General features: G+C 50.7%; 1 protein-coding gene across 6 annotated transcripts in view; it reads left to right on the top strand.

Moving 5' to 3' along the window:
* The window catches only part of LOC119568025 (serine/threonine-protein kinase tricornered-like), a 66,096-nt gene that overhangs the window by 30,684 nt on the left and 15,412 nt on the right, over window positions 1-20,000 (top strand). The window lies entirely within an intron of this gene.

Below are 20,000 nucleotides of genomic sequence, written 5' to 3'. Positions count from 1 at the left end.
CGGCATGTTTCAGGCTCTGGAAGCTTAGGGTCATGGCGTTATCGAGTGATGGAAAAGTGTGTTCAGGAACGATAGCGAGATATGTGAAAGTGTGTTTGTGTCGAGGGGTGTTTTGTATATGTCTGTTTGTGTTAATAGGAAATGTCATTACACATATTCTGTGAACGGAAGGGCAAGACCATATGACTGTCTAATTTTCCTCCATTTTTTACATGTTTGTTTGTGATCATATATTTGATTTTACAATTGGTTATCAGAATTTATTGTTGTCCAGTTTTAAGAGTTGTTCTTTTTTTCCACCCATTTCTATTCTCACAAAAAGCCGTTGCCCGCCAGTGCCATCCAGCAGTCCGCACGACCTAGCAGTCAGGCTTTCGCTGTTCGTGAAAAGCCGCTTGAGCGTAATGGTGGGAGCGGCGCCGCGCCATTAGCCGAGGCCTTTGTGGACGCTACGCGAGGACGGCGAGGATGCACAGACCCGCTGATTAAGGCTATGGGATCTCGACGAGGGGCGTAATGACAGGCCCCAAGGCGGAGATCTCAGCCGGATGCCCCGGGGCGGCTCGGGCTGTCGGTGCCCCAACGCGAAGCCCATTTACTCAGCGCCACCGTCGTGCTGCTGCTCTGCCGCGACTCCGCTTCCCTCTTTTGTCCAGCAACGCCATGCTCCTTGCTCTCCCCCTCCCTCTTCTTCGTCCTTTCTCCTGCTCCTCATCTTTCTTGTCCGTGTAGCTCCTACTCCTGCTAACGCCGACGCTCTCCCACCTTCCCCTCCTCTTCTGCTGCTTCCCCCTCCCCCCACCAGCAGCAACAGCACGAGGAAGACGTTTTTGCGGCGTCGCGAGGCGTCGAGGCGTTGGTGCGAGAGCGGAACCTGCGGTCGGAGGCGTCCATGTGACCGGCCGCCCGCAACGGGACTCGACGCTTCTTGCTGACGCCGCTGTCGTCGCGGCCGGTTTTGCGGAGAAGAGGAAAATGGGGAAGTGAAGGAGAGAAGAGAGGAGCAGGAGGGGAAGAGCGGGGTGAGGAACGAAAGAGAGACAGCAGTAAGAGTAGAATGAATTTGTGTAGAAGTGAGCGGAAGGGCAAGATTTCAGGTATTGAGGAAAAGAAGCTTGGGCAGAAATGAAGATTAGCACACACACACACACACACACACACACACACACACACACACACACACACACACACACACCACACACAGAGAGAGAGAGAGAGAGAGAGAGAGAGAGAGAGAGAGAGAGAGAGAGAGAGAGAGAGAGAGAGAGAGAGAGAGAGAGAGAGAGAGAGAGAGAGAGAGAATTTCAGCTTTCTTTTGCCAACTGAATGCACTGCTATTTTAGGCGCGACCGACGGCCTTTCCCCCCGATGGAGCGCCGGGTGAAGCGGCCTGGAAAGCTTAGACTCCCGGAACCCAAGCGACATCACCGGTACGAGGTTTCAAAGTCGGATTCAAAATCAAAGTCCTTAATTCCTTTGACTTTGGTGATCTCGCAACGGAGTGGTAGACAAGGCATCGCCAAGCAACGAACCGCGGTGCTTCCTGTGTATGCTCCCAAGGGTTCTTTAATTAACTGGGTTTTATAGCTAATCAAAATGAGAGCGACTGAGTGGACGAGCGAGAGAAGAAGCGAACGAGCGTCGTGACGGCGGCTCTCGAGTGGGAGCGGCAGGTACTTCTTGGTTCGCTCTTCGGAGTGATTTTGCGTTTTGCGCGCGGCAAAAAGGGCTGCCAGCGCCGATGATTAGCGGTGATTAACGTCGGGAGTTGGCAGCGACGTGTGTGTATTAGGGCGGAAGGCTCGGGGCTGTGCCACGACACGGTCCGACGAGCGGGAGCGGCACGGCGTCCGCTAACGGGAACGCCGGCGAACCCCTGTCACCCGCTGACCTCGGGGTCGTGAGGAGGCCCCGGTGTTGCCAGCCACGGTTTCATGAGGGGGGGGGGGTGGAATATGTGCACGTTGTTGAAATCTCTCTCTGTCTCTCTCTCTCTTTCTCTCTGTCTGTCTCTGTCTCTGTCTCTGTCTCTGTCTCCCTCCATCCCTCCCCCCCTCTCTTCTACTGTTGTTATATCTGATAACATTATCAGTATTTCATATAGATGTAGTTGTTTATATCATTTTATTTATTAGGTTATCAAATTACCCATTAAACTTCTTTCATAGTATTTAGATTATCAAGGCTACCCGCTTATATTTACTGTTTTCCTTGTTTATATAGCATTACTTTCATAAATTTGCATATTGTAATTAATTGTAAGTAATTTTTCGACTCAAATGTTTTGTTAGAATATGGGTGATTTGCATAGATTGATTCTAGGGTCACTATTATAAATGAAATTATGAATAGAAAAATGTTATTGTTAGCATCCTTGAAGGGGGCACGTCTCAACGAACAGCCAACCAGCTTAAGACGTAGGTAACGGAGAGTCTCATGCGGTTCACCGATTCTTCATTCAGGGCTTAATATTTCGCAGCTGTGCTCGTTCAGCGTAGAGGTGGGATGTTTGGGGCGAAAGATATTAGTCTGAATTTCAGCTATTCACAACGTGTAAATTGTATATGTATTCATTAATGTGTGTGTGTGTGCGTGCGTCGGCTTTCTTTGCATCTCGGTAGCTGTATCTATGTCAATTTATTTATCTAGCCATCTGTCTATATGTCTATTTATCTGTATTATTTCATGATGGTGAAAATCCGTCGTGTTGAATCGGACCTCGGCTCCTCGGCTTCGTTTGCAGTGAAGCAGTATTCGGTTCGGGTTCGGGTTCGTTTCTGTTTGGCCCGAGGGATGATCCGAGTGCGTCGCCTCAGTACTTGTTGTTAGAGAGGAAACGAAGGAAAATAAACTTCTACAGGGGGCAGCTGAGGTTGAATTCCCTCTCGAGGTGTGCCACGTGTAGGAAACAGCATGTGACGAGGGCGACGTTCGCCATTCCCTCCTGCGCCGCCCTCTGCGCGGCCCTGATTCCGACCTGGGTTTCGGTCGTGCTGCAGATGTCCTTCCTGTTGGAGAAGCAGCCCAGGCACCTGAAGCGGCTCAGGAAGAGGCTCATCTTCAGGCGGTGGGGGGTCGGAGCCGCTGCGGGGAGGGTCATGCCAGGTCGGTTCTGTAAACTGTCATGGTTACTTCACACATGTATTTAGTTTGCTTATTGATATGTTCTTGTGGGATTCTCATCCGGGAAACCAAGAGGCACCTTGTTTCATTGGTTTTTACGTTTCGAGTCCTTGATTGGAGCAGGTCGTATAATGAACGCTTCGTAATTTACCCCGTAATTTCCCTGGTACCACCCATACCCTCCCATGCTATCGGTACCAAGATTGTTTCCGCGGCATAATTTCTATATATTTTAGTAATTAATAGTGAGAGGAATCCATTGATACCAATATCGTCGTGATCGGTCATTCGAAGGTATTGTGAATATTTACCTGTTCCCCATGATCTGGCACGCAGCAAGGGATGCGAATTGCTTTTGAAAGGGTTCTTGTACATTCGTAGAGGGGGCAGTGGCCCCAGCTTGGGACAATATAGTGACTTGTATTATTAGTATTTCGTGTATGTTATACGTTACCCATGCTACGCAGGCTAAGAATGAGGGTCCGCGGCATAATTCCTATATATTTGTGTGCTAGAGAGAGAGAGAGAGAGAGAGAGAGAAAGCGAGAGAGAGGAGAGAGAGAGAGGAGAGAGAGAGAGAGAAGAGAGAGAGAGAGAGAGAGAGAGAGAGAGAGAGAGAGAGAGAGATATCCACCCATAACAAAATCGCCGCGATCGGTTAAGCAAAGACATTCTAAACAATTGCCTGGAACAAACATTTCGTAGACACACCTTCGTTGCCACCGCGATGGATTGTATTTTTTGTTTGATTTTGGGACATGGTCGCGAATGGAAAGAGGAAGAAGTGCATGATAAATACCGGGCACGAATAAATTTGCTGTTGTCTTCTCTCTGTAAACCCCGGACGCCTTCTCTTGGCGAACGGCAGGACCGCAAGTGCGCGAGTGGCCCGAAATGCCTGTGAATTGGTAATGGGACTCGGACGGCGTGCCTCGGGCGCAACAACTCTCCTCTTGGGACCGTTTATCGCTCGGACTTCCTGATTCTACTGCTGTTAATGGCGACCGCCTCCTCCTCCTCTTTCTTTCTCCCTTCTCTTCTCCTCCTACTCCTCCTCCTCCTCCCCCTCCTACTCCCCCCACCACTCCTCCTCCCTCCTCCTCCTCCTCCTCCTCCCTCCCTCCTACTCATCCTCCCCCTCCTCCCCCCCTCCTCCTCCTCCCCCTCCTCCTCCCCTCCTCCTCCTCCCCCTCTTCACCCCCCTCTTCACCCCCCCCCCCCGCGCCTATCTAGGTGCGGTGTAAACACGCCTGAAAACAATGGCGGTTTTGAATATTCCGTTAGGTGTTTCCGAGATTACCGTGATTGGGCGAAAAAGAGGTGAGCGTGCAAATACAGTTGGTGCTAATTGGTCAGGGAGTGGGCGTATACCTGTGTTTACGTTCTCGGAAGGGAGGCGACCTCGTGTTTGTTTTTATTTATTTTTTGCTTCTTTTCCAATTTGCGTGCGAAGTATTTGAGGCCGGGGAGGAGGGAGGGTATTGCGTTCACTTCCCACGCGCGACTATCATGTGTTAGCACGTGAGCGAAAAAATGCTACGTTCGAATGTAGCGGGTGCTTTGAACGTGCGAGCAGCCGAAGTATTTTCCCCACTCCCCACTATTCTGTTGATTGTTACGGTGTCTTACGTCAGCCCTACCCATTGCATTGGCCGTTGCATCATCAGCATTGGGTTTTCACAGACCATGGCGTTTTTTCTTTCTTTCTTTCTTTTCGCTTTTCGTTATTATTGCCAAGGAAAAAGGTGATTGGGGATGGTTAAGATGTATTTTTACTTCAGATGGTTCTTTACGTTACACACGCTGTCGGTATTAGGTTACATCAACGAGAGAGTCGGATGTTTTCTTAAGAATGCCAGAACTTTTGATTGCTTCCGATGTTTGCTTCGGAATCGGCCCAGAATCGAACGAATGTGTAGGGTCAGTTGGGCTGCAGAAACTTTTTTTTTCATCTGGCCTTATTAGTTTGGTCTTCTTAGTAGGTTACCGCTGGTGCTGATGCTGATGGTTTTACTAAAATAGTTTAGGTGGTCTTTTTACTCTTACTTTTAATGATAAACTTTGCATAACACGGTGAATGCACTAGTTACATTTTTTTTTTGCGATTGTGTTTTGTTAAACTACCTTCTCTCTTTGTCTGAATAGATTATTAACAAGTTTTTTTTCCTTATTAGATATTTTTGTTGTTACCTTTAATAGTTCAGTTCAATTGGTATCTCTTCTGGTTCGTTGTTCGCGGGTGTGAATTGGTGTCCGAATAGATGTAAGCGCGAGAGGAGAATTTTGTCTCGGCAGTTCACCTCACGGTTCGAGCAACTGTGTTCAAGGAATTACGGTGTTCTTAAAGAGAGAGAGAGAGAGAGTGATTGCTTGCTTGAGTGCGTGCGTGAGAGAGAGATAAGGAGAGGGAGAGGGAGAAAGAGAAGGGAGAGGAAAATAAAAGAACGTAGAAATATAAGGAGAAAAGAGATATGGGAGAAAATAGAGAAATAGAAGGAAAACGAGAGAGAAATAGGAGGAGAAAAAAAAAAAGAAAAAAGGAAGAGGAAAGAGAGAGAGAGGAGAAAAGAGAAAAAGAGAGAATAGAAGATAATTAAGAAGTGAGGGAGATGAACTTCAAACACAATTGGCGAAGTGACGTGACGTGATCCGTTCCAGAGCGGGCGTTCAGCACCGGTGCGTGGGAGAGGAGCATCAGTCACACGGGCGCGGGTGGGCGGGAGGGTGAGTGCGAGACGTGACTTCGAAAAGCAGGTGTTCAGCGGCTGTGCAAAGACGAATGCTTGCTTTGCATGGCGCGGGTGTTGGTTGAGAGCCACTTGCGATGGCCGGGTGTTGTAAATGGAGTCTTCTTGCATTATTGTCTTTACTTCTCTTTTCTTAATCATTGCCTATTGTTTTTTTTTCACTATTTATGTTTTTTTCTTTATTTATTTTTCATTCCATTTTCTTTCTTTCCTTGTTCTCTATTTTCCTTTCTTTTTTTTCTGTTATTGCTATTATCATCATTATTATCACTTCCGTCGCCAACTCTCGAAAGAGGACACTGCAAGGACCGACTTACGTAGACCCTGGAATGCCGTTCTTAGACCTTCGTGGAAGCGGCATTGTTTTATGCAAACGGAATCAAAGACAATATCAGGGCGGGAAAAGAGATTTCAACTTCGAACAACACCAGCGAGACCAGCGAGTGTGTGTGTGTGTGTGTGTGTGTGTTTGTGTATGTGTATATCTTTGTTTCCTTGTTTGTGTTTGCGTACGTGTATACACTCGCGTCAATCCAAGTTCTCTGTTTCTTTCTGCTTCTGCATGTGGAGCAGCTCCTATAAGGACGAAAGTGCCATTCTGCCATTCTGGTTACGAAGAAAGTCGCCGATATAGACAAGGAGCAAGAACAGGACGCTGTATTGTTTCGTCTTCCCGCCGCCAGGGCTTCCTTCCTCGCGACTCCTTTTAATCTATTAACAGTCTACATTCATCACTTATCACGCTCGAGGTGCCGTTCTCCCCCCCCCCTCCCCAGACACTGTTTTTACCCCCACCCCCTCTTCCCCCACTTCTGTAACACCTTGAGGTTGGTTTCCCTGGTTGAAAAGGAATCGTTTGGTGGCACGCTGGGTGGACACGCCTAGTGGTTCTGTGGTTGCGTGTGCTTGGCTGTACGGTTGAGCGGTTGATTGCTTTGTTGGTTGTGTTTGGTTGGCTTGCTTAGTGTGGTTGCATGGTTGGTCGTTGTGGTGCGTCTGGTTCGTCGTTAGGTATTGCGGTTCTCTGATTGGTTGGTTCTTGTTTCTTGTTTACCTGGTGTGGTTGGTGTTCGGTGACGGGATGGTAGGTGGGAGAAAAATCGCATTTCGCTTTTTAGAGAGAGAGAGAGAGAGAGAGAGAGAGAGAGAGAGAGAGAGAGAGAGAGAGAGAGAGAGAGAGAGAGAGAGAGAGAGAGAGAGAGAGAGAATGTATGTATGTATGTATGTATGTGTTTGTGTGTGTGTAAGTGTGTAAGAGAGAGCGCGCGCGTGTGCGTGTGTGTGCGTGCGTGCGTGTGTGTTTGTGTGCGTGCGCGTTCTGTGATTGTGTGGTGCTTGTTTGTACTAAAGCTGGACTGGGAGCGGAGAAACTTTTTTTTATTATCCATGGATAAGGAATAATGAGTGGCGAAGACACGTGCTTCGTATTGTAATGTCGAGCTGTGATATCTTGTTTCTTGCGTGGATATTCGAGCCATTCTCTCTTCTGTTTTTTTTTTCGTTACTCTTTCACTTTCTCTTCACTTCTCTTTTTATTTCTTATCTATTTCCCTCTGCTATTCTCTCTTCTCATCTGCTTTACTCTCCTCTTCTCTTCTGTTCTCTTCACTTCTCATCTTAACCTCATCTTCCCCCCCGTTCATTTGGCGAGACCGCGGAAGGGCATTGCAATAAACGGAGGGCACTGGGGGATGGGGAAGGGGGTAGGGAGGGAGGGCGGGGGAGGGGGTGGAAGGGGAGAGTGAGAGGGGAAGGAGAGGGGGAGGAGGAGGTTAGGTGAAAGTTGAGGAGCGTCTACCAGCCCGTGAGATACCTCCCGTACCCGACCTGCTAACACACCACTATCTCCACCCCCACAAAAAATGAAAATAAATTATGATAATGATCATACTTCTACCACTGATCTTGATGGTGATGATAAAACTCACTGTGCTCACGCCACAGTAAAGTGGTTGGCGGTTATTGGTTCATCACAGCTCAACACACCGCTGCATCATTACCCAGACAGTGCATTGGTCATCACCGTCAGTCACCATTGTTATGGCAGCGCTTTTGTTATATGCAGCAGTGCCAAAATACTGTACCTTACGTGGAGCCACTTCAATGTTTCTGAGGGAATTAGGTGTGCCTCCCTTTCCCCTGTTAATTAATGGAAGCATTTGGAATAACGAGGGCAGTGGACCGTGGTCGGTACCCGAAATATGCGAATTTGAAGGTCCGTGTACATTCATATTTCTTAAAGACCGAAGCGTACCCCTTGTGGCATAAATAGATTATTGATTAGTATGCATGGTCGTGACGCCCGTGGCCGCCTCAGCCCGCCAAAACAGGTGAGGTGTTGTTTGCGCCCCCGATGGAAATGAGGGTTGTGCATTCACTTATTGTCTAGCGGTCTCGGGGCTCGTAATGATGTGCTCGCTTTGTGTTCGATGCCGTCTTACGCAGGGGAAAGGCAAAGCTAGAATGTTGATGATATTAATGATGGTGATAATGGTAGGAAAAAATGATGATGGTGGTGACGGGGAATAAATAGAGTAGACAGAGAAAATAATTTTGTGACTTTCACCTTCTGAAGTTTTACTGGAGTGGTCTTGTTGGGATTAAGAGAAAATGTTAGGCCTATTTTGCAATGCACATAGCGTGTTTTGAAAGAGAGAAAAAAAAACTTATAAGGTCAGGCATATTGTTAACCGTCGTCCTCTTTTATTTTTATTTTTCGCCTTTCTGCTCGTCCTTTTTATTTAAAAAATTTTTCTTCATTTCACCTTTTCCTCTTTCTTCCCATTATCGTCTGCTCTCTTCTCCTTCGTTTCCTCTTACGCCTTTTCCTCGTCTTTCTCATCCTCCTCCCTCCTTTTCTTCCTTTTCTCATCTCTTCTCCTTCCTTCTTTTTTCCCCCCTCATCTTTCCCCTCCAACTCCTCTTTCTCTTTCTCTTTATCTCCTTCCTCCTCCCCGCCTCTTCCCTCGCTGCGGTCGATGCCAGCTTTCGCCCCGGGCACCGATTGCGTCATCCCGGCCGGCCCTTATTAGCCTTCGTGTTCATGAGCGTTCTATTTTTTCCGTTCCTGTTCGTGACGCTTTTTTTGGTGTGCGGGGGTGGGGCTGCGGGGATGGAGGGGGGGGGGTGAAGTATTCCTTAGAGTTGTGGCTGTTTTGGTTGGCCTCATGTGGGAGTGTTTATGAGGTGTTGTGTATAGGGTGTAAGTTGATAGTGTATTTGATGTCAGCCCATGGAAACTTAGCGTCAGAAACATTTTAGAAATGTTATAATTTACTGTTCTGTTATTTCCTATTTCTTGTGCGTTTATTTTTGCATAATTTTGTATATTTTGTATCGATTTAATGTAGATCTAGCCTTTCACCTTGACCTCCCTTTCCCCCCCCCCCCCTCTTCTTCCCTCCATCATACTCCTCTTCCTCCCTCCCTCCTCCCCCTCTCCCTCCCTTCCCTTCTCCCTTCTCCCTCCCTTCCCTTCTCCCTTCTCCTCTTCTTTATTCATACGCCGTGACCTCTTCCCCCTTCTCTTGCACCCTCCCCCCTCCCCCCTCCGTATACGCAACGCTCATCACAGGGTTACGCCATCACCGCCACTCTCTTTCTCGTTGGCGGCCGACCTTTGACCCCGCGTGACCTCGAAGGCTCTTGCTCGACTCTTTGTCCCATGCTTTTTCTTTGTCTGGCTGTCACTCTCTCTCTCTCTCTCTCTCTCTCTCTCTCTCTCTCTCTCTCTCTCTCTCTCTCTCTCTCTCTCTCTCTCTCTCTCTCTCTCTCTCTCTCCTCTCTCTCTCTCTCTCTCTCTCTCTCTCTCTCTCTCTCTCTCTCTCTCTCTCTCTCTCTCTGCGTCTCTCTCTCTCTCTCCTCTCTCTCTCTCTCCGTCTCACTCTCTCTCTCTCTCCTCTCTCTCTCCTCTCTCTCTCTCTCTCCCCTCACCCTCCCCCCCCCACCCCTCCCCCCCCTCCCTCCCCCCTCCCCCCCCCCCCTCCCCCCCCCCTCCCCCCCACCCTCCACTCCACCTCACTCCCAACGTCCACTCACCATCCCCTCCTCTCTCTCCTCTCTCACCCTACTCCTCACCTCACCTCTCATCCCCTCTCCTCTCTTTCTCTCTCTCTCATCCTCCTCTCTCCTCTCTCTCTCTCACTCTCCTCTCACTCTCTCCCTCTCTCTTCATCTTTCTCTCGTCTCCTCTCCTCTCTCTCTCTCTCTTTCTCTGCGTCTCTCTCTCTCTCTTTCTCTGCGTCTCTCTCTCTCTCTTTCTCTCTCTCTCTCTCTCTCTCTCTCTCACCCTCACCATCCATCACCTCCCTCTCACCCTCATCTCACACCCCACACACACACACACACACACACACACACACACACACACACACACACACACACACACACACACACACACACACACACACACACACACACACACACAAAGCCACAATCAACGCCGCAATTAGGCTCCCTCACTCACACACATTAAGAAATGATCGGGCGTCATTATCATTATCTGCGTGAGATCTCCGTCGTTTTATTGTGGAAATCATCTCAATTAGTTGTCTGATTTCCCCTCAGCGCCCTGCCCTATAGTCAGCGGCGGAGTCCTAATTCTTTCGTTATTTTTTCTTCTGATTATATAAGTGGTTTGTTTTTTCTGGCTGTCTGTTTCTGCCCCCCCCTCTCTCTGTCTCGTCTCTCTCTCTCTGTCTCAGTCTCTCTCTCTCTGTCTCTCTCTCTCTCTCTCTCTCTCTCTCTCTCTCTCTCTCTCTCTCTCTCTCTCTCTCTCTCTCTCTCTCTCTCTCTCTCTCTCTCTCTCTCTCTCTCTCTCTCTCTCTCTCTCTCTCTCTCTCTCTCTCCCTCCCTCTCCCTCCCCTCTCCCTCTCCCTCAGAATATGAATGAACAGGTGCGCGTGATTCAGTCACTGGCTAACGCCTGCGGACCCCCACCAGGGTCAAGGCGCGGTTATGTGTGCACTGATGAGGGAAAATTGGGTCAAGTGGGCGGGATGACCTTGTCCGTGTGAGTGTGTGTGCGTGCGTGCGTGCGTGCGTGTGTGTGTTCGTGGCTGTTCATGTGTGCCTTTTCACATGTGTGCGCTTTTCGTTATTTCTTGGGACGCAAGCGGCAGTAGAAATGGCGAGTGACTGATATCTCACCACAGATAACAAGGGTGGTCATGAAAATTAATAAAAGTAACTGAAAAGTAGACGCACTCCCATGCGCCCCGCGGTGTGTTCTCCGCCAGGCGAGGCTTGGTTCTCCCTCCCTAACCCGGATGTTCTCCACGTGAGCGGTTCATGATCCAGAAGGGCTGGCTGGCGAACCACGCGGGCTACCTAGTGGCAGGCCGCATAAAAGCGAAATACAAGAGATCTAGAGAGAAGCGCGTTTCGGTGGACCGAGCGTGATGACCGGACGAGTTCTCAAACTGGGCAGCGAACACCTTGTTCTCAAGAACGCCGCGAGTGGCATCGAGCCGCGAGCCTTGATGGCGAGAGCGAGGGACATCCGGCGCGTCGGAGGACACCTTCGCCGGCCGGCAAGGCGCCCGTTATCTAGACTTATCTCCCCGCGCCACCTGCCCTTCGCGGATGCCTTCGCTGGCGCGGGGGCGCACGCGCGCTTATCTCGCCGCTACTTTCTAGACGCGTTGCTATGCTTGTGCGTCCTGCCTCGCGCCCCTCGTGTGTCTCGCGCCCTCCTGTTTTCTCGAGCTCTGTCTGCTAGTTTCTCTCCTCCCCCTCTCCCTCTCCCCCCTCCCCTGCTCGTCGCTCGCTTCCTCGCCCGGGCCTTCCATCCAGCTGAAGCTCCGCCAAGTGTCGCTTGATACGTGCGATTGGTTGAAAAAGAAAGCTGACAACCTTTACGAATTATCTTTAAGAATGTTATAATCACCACTTCGTTATCGGAATTTTGTGGATAGGATTTAAAAGTTGTGTTAATGCGTCTCGGAGTTATTAGGGCCATCATCTAATTGCTGCTCCGCCACCTCCCACGTCAGACGAGAATTATTTTCATTTCTTTTATTTGTTCATTATTATTTTATTATTACTATTGGGGTGGGGCGAATTAAATGCTTATCACGTAATTTGGAGATAAGACAAGAGAAAGTGACCGTCCATTCACGTGGCCGAAATGACGCTGGGATTATGCAAGTGTGAAGCAAAGAACTACATTGTATTCTGGGCGTCTTATCACAGTGGGCACAGTTTTGTTTATCTGTGGCGCTATCTCAGGGGCGTCGCCGGCCACCAAGCGGAGTGGGCGGGGGTCCGGGGGTGGGGAGAGGGACCGTGGGGCGGGGGGGTCCGTCGTGGACGTCCCGTTACGAATCCTAAAAGCATCTTACATAATTCGCGGTGGTTTTAAACTGATTGGGAAGAAGAAAGTGGTGGGAGGGAGAAGGGGGGGGGATGAATTAGGAAGGAGGGGGGAAGGTGAGGAGAGTGTGTAGGAAAAAGAGGAAGTAGAAGGGAGGAGGAGAGAGCGTAATAAAGAAAGTGTAAAAGCAAGAACAGAACAAGGCAGTTGGGGAGGAAAAGAGAAGGGGAGGAAAAGAGAAGCAGAAAAGGGAGAAGGTAAGCGGTAAAGGAAAGAGAAGAAATAGAAGAGGAAGAGGAAGAAAGAACAGGGTGAAGAGGAGGAGAGGGAGATAAGAAGATAAGAGATGATAGAGAAAAAAAAATGATATAGAATTTTACGAGATACTTTACTTACGTTATTGGGATGTTGCAGATGGATGGATGGCAGGAAGGGGGGGGTGGCATGGGATCCAAAGGGATTCTTGCATGGCACTCCGCCAAACCGGACACATTAACTCGAGAGAAAGTTCTCTCTCTCTCTCTCTCTCTCTCTCTCTCCTCTCTCTCTCTCTCTCTCTCTCTCCTTCTCTCTCTCTCTCTCTCTCTCCTCTCTCTCCTCTCTCTCTCTCTCTTCTCTCTCTCTCTCTCTCTCTCTCTCTCTCTTCTCTCTCTCCTCTCCTCTCTCTCTCTCCTTCTCTCTCTCCTCCTCTCTCTCTCTCTCTCTCTCTCTTCTCTCTCATCTCTCTCTCTCTCTCTCTCTCTCTCTCTCTCTCTCTCTCTCTCTCTCTCTCTCTTTCTCTTTCTCTCGCACACACGCGCACACGCTCTCTCCCTATATAGGTACGTATGTATATACATGTATATACAGTACATGTATATACATGGGTATGCATACACATGTACGCGGACAGACAGACAAAGAATGGGCGGAGTTAATTAGCTTTTCAGCTCCGCTGGAGGTTCTCCTGTTTCTACAATATATATTTTTTCTCTTCCTTCTCCTCCTCCTCCTCCTCCTCCTCCTCCTCCTCCTCCTCCTCCTCCTCCTCCTCCTCCTCGCCCTCCTCTCCTCCTCCCTCTCCTCCCTCCTCCTCCTCCTCCTCCCCCCTCCTCCTCCTCCTCCTCTTCCATCCTCCTCTTCTCCTCTCCTCTCCTCCTCCTCCTCCTCCTCCTCCTCCTCCTCCTCCTCCTTCTCCTCCTCTTTTTCCTCCTTCCTCCTCCTCCCCTCCCCCTCCCTCCTCTCCCCTCTCTCCCCTCTCCCCTCTCCCCTCCCTCTCTTCGCCTTCGCCGCCGTTTCCCACTCGGCTTTATTTCATTTCGTGCGTCGCGAAGTCCCCGCCGACGGTGTGGCGCCGGGATCCGGATGGGAGCAGCGCCGGCGCCTCGTGACGGTCGCGGGGACGACGAATCGGACTTCCAGGGGCGTCGCACTTATTTCGTTTCGGATTTTACTGCTGTTGGGTTATTGGTGTTTTTACTGCTGTGGCTGTTGTTTGGGTTATTTTGTTGAGGTTATGATGATGAACAGCAGTGATGATTTATGGTTGTTACTGCTGTTTACTGTTTTGTAATTGTTATATTATTGTCATTATTTTTATTATTATTTTATGTTTATGTTTGTGTCCAAGATGTTAATGTTTATTATATTTGGTTATTATGGATATTTCTCTCCATTTAGGTATGTTATTTTTGCTGCCGCAGTTATTCTCCTTATAATTGTTAATATTATGATAATCGTTACCACATTCATGTTGCCATTATGTTATTTATATCACGGTCGAAGGCAGTCATTTGAATACACGTGCTGGTCACGTAAAGGAAAGTAGGTTGCGACGGTTCAGCTGCGGGGGGATAATGGAGGGTTAGCTTGTTTTTACGTAGCGTTATTTTGAGGGAGGGAGGGAGAGGGAAGAGGGAGAGGGGGGGCGGAGAAGGGGGAATCTATCTTTGACCTTAGTCACTGTAACAAAGGAAGGAGAGTTTTTTGCTGTTATTTCCGTATCATATGGGGCAGTGGATTTCTCTTTTTCTTTTTCTTTCTCTCTTCTCTTCTCTTTCACTGCTTTGTTTTGTCAGTTCCTCTCTTCACTTCCAATACCGTTCCCTCACTCACTTTCATTCCCTCTCCCTTCCTCTCTCCCTTGCACCTTTCCCTCTAAAGTCCTTTCCTCCCATCATTCGTCCCTCTCTCTGTCCTCATCCCACTCTCATCCCCCTCCCTCCTCCTTCCCTCTCACAATCCCTTCCATCAGCTCCTTTATTTCTCCTTCCTTCCCTCCGCCATACGCCCCCCCCCCCTCCGTGGCGTTGTACACGTGGCCGTCTTCTTCCCGGACGCTTCCTCCTGGAGCGTGGAGCGTGGAGCGGGCGCGTTCCGGGTGGCGTTGACGGGCGCATTGGAGGAGGTGGACCCGAGGCAGATGATGGAGCAAAGGAGAACAGGCACGGTGGCCCGCTTGGCAGAGTGCCCAGTAGGTGGCGGGCTGGGCTGGACTCGGGCGCTCCATGAAGCCCGTAAGCAAGCAAGCCCCCCCCCCCCCGTGCTTCCCTTGCCCTCACCTTGCCCCTGCATGCCCCTGCCCGTCTCTGCCTTTACCTTACCTCCCCCGTCTCTACCATGCCCCACCTTGCTACTTCCTGCTCGCCGTGTCGTGGCGTGGCACGGGCACCGGCGCCTCATTACGCCATTATGGCAATGCAGTGGAGTGCCGGTGCAGGGATGGTAGGCAGGGAGCACAGGGGCGGGGGACGGGGAGGAGAGGAGGGGGAAGGAGAGGCGGGAGGGGTGAGTTGGGAGAGAGATTGCCAGGGGGGCCTCTCGATGTCGCTTGCGGTCCCCTTTCCTTCGCCATGACGATAGGACGCGGCTTGGCCTTCTTTGTGCCGGCTCGCTTTCAGGTCGTAGATGAATGCGAGGCAGGCAGTCTGCTTGTCTACATGATTTTATGTTCTTCTTTTATTCATTTGACATTTTCATTCTGTTTGCGTAAATAGGGTCACAATCTCTTCTGCTTCATGGAAAATCCCCAGAGTATTGTGCACTTTGACTTCATCATTTTAGTGGTTCAGAGCGGTGCAATGTGCAATGCCTGCTTGGCTGTTAAACTAGGAAACGATTAGCAACGAATTACCAACATAAAAATGTTGGTCTGTTTTACACTAATTTGCATTAATTACCACGAGTTAATTGTGAACGAAAATGCTCGCTGCGTTGGATTTTCTGGCCAGTTGGTTCCTTAGTTGTTAAGCGATTCCGCGGCGGCGTGGTTGTGTCGTCGCGAAGAGGTCTACGGCGATAGAATGTCGCACATTGGCTGAAGGGCGAGGTGCGGACGCAGCAGGGACTCCCCTCGAAGGACACTGGCCCCAGGGGTGGGGGCGAGGAGAGGGAGGGGGAGCCACGAACCACCTGTGACGGCACATGGATCGACGCGGGCGCGGGACCGCTAGTCCGTGCCATAGAAGGACGCCCCCTTGTCCCTATTTCGGTCCCTTTCCATCTTGACGGAAGCGGGCGCTAGGTCCTGGGGGCGCCTGCTCGCCGCTGTGCTTGCGCCTCGCGACCTACTTGCGCTTGGGATGGGAGCGGCCGCCTGCTGAAATTTCTCGCTTCGTTTTGTGGTAGGCACATACCCACGCACACATAAATCCATACAGACGCTCACTCTCGCTCGCTCACGCACGCACGCACGCATACATGTACTTCTGTGTATTTTTAATTAAATGTTGTAAATATGTAGCCTATATATGAGTTAAGCTTTTATGTGTGTGTGCATTTATTTTCCTAGTCATGGATTTCTCCGTATTTGTTTCTTTTGTTTCGTACCCAATTTAGTTCCAGTCTCAGGTCGCCTATTTACACGCGCGATCCTGCACCTACACGCACGGCCGCCCACCAGCGCACCGTTACACGCCCAAACACTCTTGCATGGCTCGGCTGCTCGATTGAGCTTTTGGGGAGAAAGTCAGTCAGGCTCTCTCTCCCTGCCTCCCCCCCCCCCTCCTCCTCTCTCTCTCTCTCTCTCTCTCTCTCTCTCTCTCTCTCTCTCTCTCTCTCTCTCTCTCTCTCTCTCTCTCTCTCTCTCTCTCTCCTCCCTCCCTCCCTCCCTCCCTCTTCCTTCCCTCTCTCCCTCCTTCCCTCTCTCTCTCTCTCTCTCTCTCTCTCTCTCTCTCTCTCTCTCTCTCTCTCTCTCTCTCTCTCTCTCTCCTTCCCCCCCTCCCTCCCTCCCTCCTTTCCCTCCCTCCCTCCCTCCCTCCCACCCTCTTCCTCCCCCTCTCCCCCCCTCTCTCCCCCTACTTCTCCCTCTCCCTCTCCCTCCCCCTCTCTCTCACTTCTTCCCCCGTGTGTATTCGTATGTATGTGTGTGTATTTACGTTTATCTTGTCCGTATCTTTGTGTCGCTCAGTTTGACCCCAGATTGCGAAGGTCAAGGCACCGCTGCCTGGCGTGGCTTTCTTGCACGGTGCGTTTGCGCTTGTCATCGCCTGTGCGCGTATCTTGTGTTGCGTCACATCCTTGTTGCCTGCTACGCTGCTGGATGGGGAATGGGAGCACGACGGTAGGAAATTGCGCCATGTAGACACAGGCACACAGACAAATACAAAGGGAGATTGCTCTGTGTGTGTGTGTGTGTGTGTGTGTGTGTGTGTGTGTGTGTGTGTGTGTGTGTGTGTGTGTGTGTGTGTGTGTGTGTGTGTGGTGCGCGCGCGCGCGCGTGCGGCGAGAGAGAGACCGACATAAAGACAGAATGCGGATGGGAGGGAGGGAAACACACAGAGACAAGGAGAGAACAAAAGTAGCCGAGACAGCCAATTGCGAGAGAGAGGACGCCAGACGTAGCCTCAAGGCCCAGATGCTGGCAGGTAGCAGGCGTCCACGCGGACAGCAGCCTCGGCTTTATCTCCGCCAGGCTTTTAGTTCCCTCAAATGGGAGGTTGAGAGCCACATGCCCTGCCGCTCCCCTCTGCCGTAGCAGCAACGTCGTGCGCTTGCTTGCACGTCGCGCACGGCCCCGCTGCTAATTGTGTGTAACCATCATTTTCTGCGAATCGCGCCAGTGTCGGCAGCCATGCACCGGATGAGATCGCACAGCCTTCACCGTCCGGCGCAGCCGAATAAAGGGGCGAGCGCGGCGTAATGAGCAGCAGCATGGCGTAAAAGCGTCCATGACGAGGGAGAATTCGAACCCACTTCCTGATGTAACGGTCCGAGGGTTCGAGCGCCCTGGCCCGCCGCCTTTCCTCCCTGCCTCCCGCACCGTAAGCAGCCAGTGGTTTGTGCCCAAGCCCGCTCTGGGAACCGCGCTGGGCTCTGGAGGCAGTTTGCTCTCTTCGCCTTACTTATTTATTGTTATTTTTATTTATTTGTTATTATTTTTTTTCTTTTATTATTATCTTTTTTTTAGGGGAGAGAGAGTATCTACAAGGAACAAGTGTTTTATATTCCCCGTTCGATAGTGTGGGACTGAGAGATTAGAATATAAGAAGAGGAAGATGGCAGTATATTTGAAAGTTAATAATTACGTTGATGGTCGTCGACGTAGAATAAAATGAGCTAAACATCTCGGGGTGACTACTTGATTCGCGCCGCTGTGTCGCAGCCGGTCGTCGGGTCGGGCGCGGAAACGTCTCGGGACGGCCGGGCGCTCCGAGGACATCGGCCGAGCTCGTGCGGGAGTGTATGCGAGAGGAAGGTCAAGGTGGCAAGCTGAGATTGATGCGAGCTCACTCTCTTTGGTAGGAAAATACTAAACGAATTCGTTCTCTCTCCCTCCCTCTCCCTCCCTCCCTTCCTCCCTCTCTCTCTCTCTCTCTCTCTCTCTCTCTCTCTCTCTCTCTCTCTTCTCTCTCTCTCTCTCTCTCTCTCTCTCTCTCTCTCTCTCTCTCTCTCCCCTCTCCTCTGTTCTTCCTCTCTCCTGTCCCGCTCTTTTCCCCTTCCCCACCCTCCCTTCTGCTGCTTCCCTCCCTTTCTCTCCCCATCCCCGCCCTCTTTCCCCGTTTCTCTTCCCCCTCCCTCCCTACCTACATACATACATACATACTTACATACCTCCTCTCCTCCTCTCCTCCTCCTCCCTCCCTCCCTCCACCTCCCTCCTCCTCCCCCTCCCTCCCTCCCTCCCTCCCTCCCTCCCTCCCTCCCTCCCTCCTCCCTCTCTCGTAACTCCGACCGCCGGTAACACTACTCGATAATCACGGCAGCTAGAAAGTGAGTTTTCGGTCGACTTTCTACTTCGACGGGAATGCAGAAAAAAATGAAGGGAAAACACTGCGGTTGAATGTCGTAACGCAGAGACCATCCTGCAATCTGCGGGTCGGGACAGTCACGCCGCTCAGATTGTGAAATATTGCGCAGTGCAGGAAGGCGTGTTCCAGTCATGCAGTGCGATAATTGCTTGCGCCTGTCCCCTCGCCTCCAGCCTCCAGCGGGCGGCCGAGGCAGAACGAGGCCTGCGCGGAGAAGCGGAAATAAAACGAATACAGGTCGGCTGCCTCGGAGCACACGAGGCTCTTGGCGGCGATTGTTCAGAGGTGTGCTTTCTGCTTTTGATATTTGCTTTTTTATCCGTTCTCATTCTTCCTCCTTATCCCCATCCCTTCCACCCAATGTTCTGTCCCCTCCCCATTTCGTCTTTACCTTCTCCCTTCTCTCCGTTTCAGTCTCACTCCGTCTTTTTTTCTCTCCCTCCTTATCTCCTTTTCCCTCCCTCCCCTTCTTCCCTCACACCCCTCTTTTTCTCCCTCTCCCTTCCTTTCCCTCCCTCCCTCCTTCGCCCTTCCTTTCCTTCCCTCCCCTCTGTCCTCACCCACCCCCTCCCTCCCTCCCTCTGATCCCAAATGAATGCACAAAACACGTTCGTCCCCGAAGGAGTGTTGATCCCGAGCGGAGGAGGTGGGGGGGGGGGGGGCGGGGCATCGAGAGCGGCGCATGTGTTTAGTAAGACAACAGGTATGCGAGGCGGTGTTGCCATGCACATGCCCATGCAGAGATTTGGTGGAGGGGGGGGAGGGGAGGCGAAGGGAGGAGAAAGGAATGGAAGGCGGGGAGAGGGATGGGGAAAAGATTGGAGGGAAGGACGGAGAAGATGGAGAGAGGGAAAAGATAAAGAAATGGAGGGAGAGCAGGGGAGAGGGGAAGGGAAAGGAAAAGGAATGAAGGGGAGGCGAGCGTGCCAACTCATGCCAACGTCACCCAGCCTCGTTTGCGGTTCGGCTCCTAGCAACGCCGTACATCTCACTGGGTCGAGATGAGTAAGGTTTGAATGGGGGACGAAAGTGTTTTGTGGAAAAAATGGCGTCCGATTTCATGTGCAGTTGCTATAATTTTGTTTGTAATCGATTGCCCTCTCCACCTCTTTCGCTCGCAGTTGTTTCAAGTATCGTAGATCCTGAGAAGGAGTTTATAACAGCAAGCGTCTTTAATGTTGATTAGCTCCAACACAAAGTCTCCCTTGGAGTCTGAATTGTGGGTTAAACGATGTAAATTTCGTAGCAGTTGTCCGGTTGAGAGAAAACGGGAGGTTTTTAAATTAATTTTGCAAAACGGTCACGTTGAGAAATATTTTGATGTCACCACAGTAAACGGTGACATTTAATGTCGAAATTAATTTATGATGATTGGTGTAACCACATGCAGGATGTTGCTTTTATTGCCATTGCAACAGCGGTTATGCAATGAAGGGACGCAATTCTGGCGCCGGAGGGTAGTGGAGCGCGCCGTTTCTTTCGCGGTGAATGTGCGACGGAAGAGCGAGGCTTGGGTCGGGATTGTATCTGGTGCGAGCGCCTCGGCTTGAGGACAGCCAGAAGGGGCTTGTAGCCCGGTGTGATCTACAT

This window comes from Penaeus monodon, chromosome 43, assembly GCF_015228065.2.
Source record: "Penaeus monodon isolate SGIC_2016 chromosome 43, NSTDA_Pmon_1, whole genome shotgun sequence".
Classification (NCBI taxonomy): Eukaryota; Metazoa; Arthropoda; class Malacostraca; order Decapoda; family Penaeidae; genus Penaeus; species Penaeus monodon.
The sequence above is the reverse complement of the archived record's forward strand: the minus strand, read 5'-3'. Positions and strand labels throughout refer to the sequence as shown.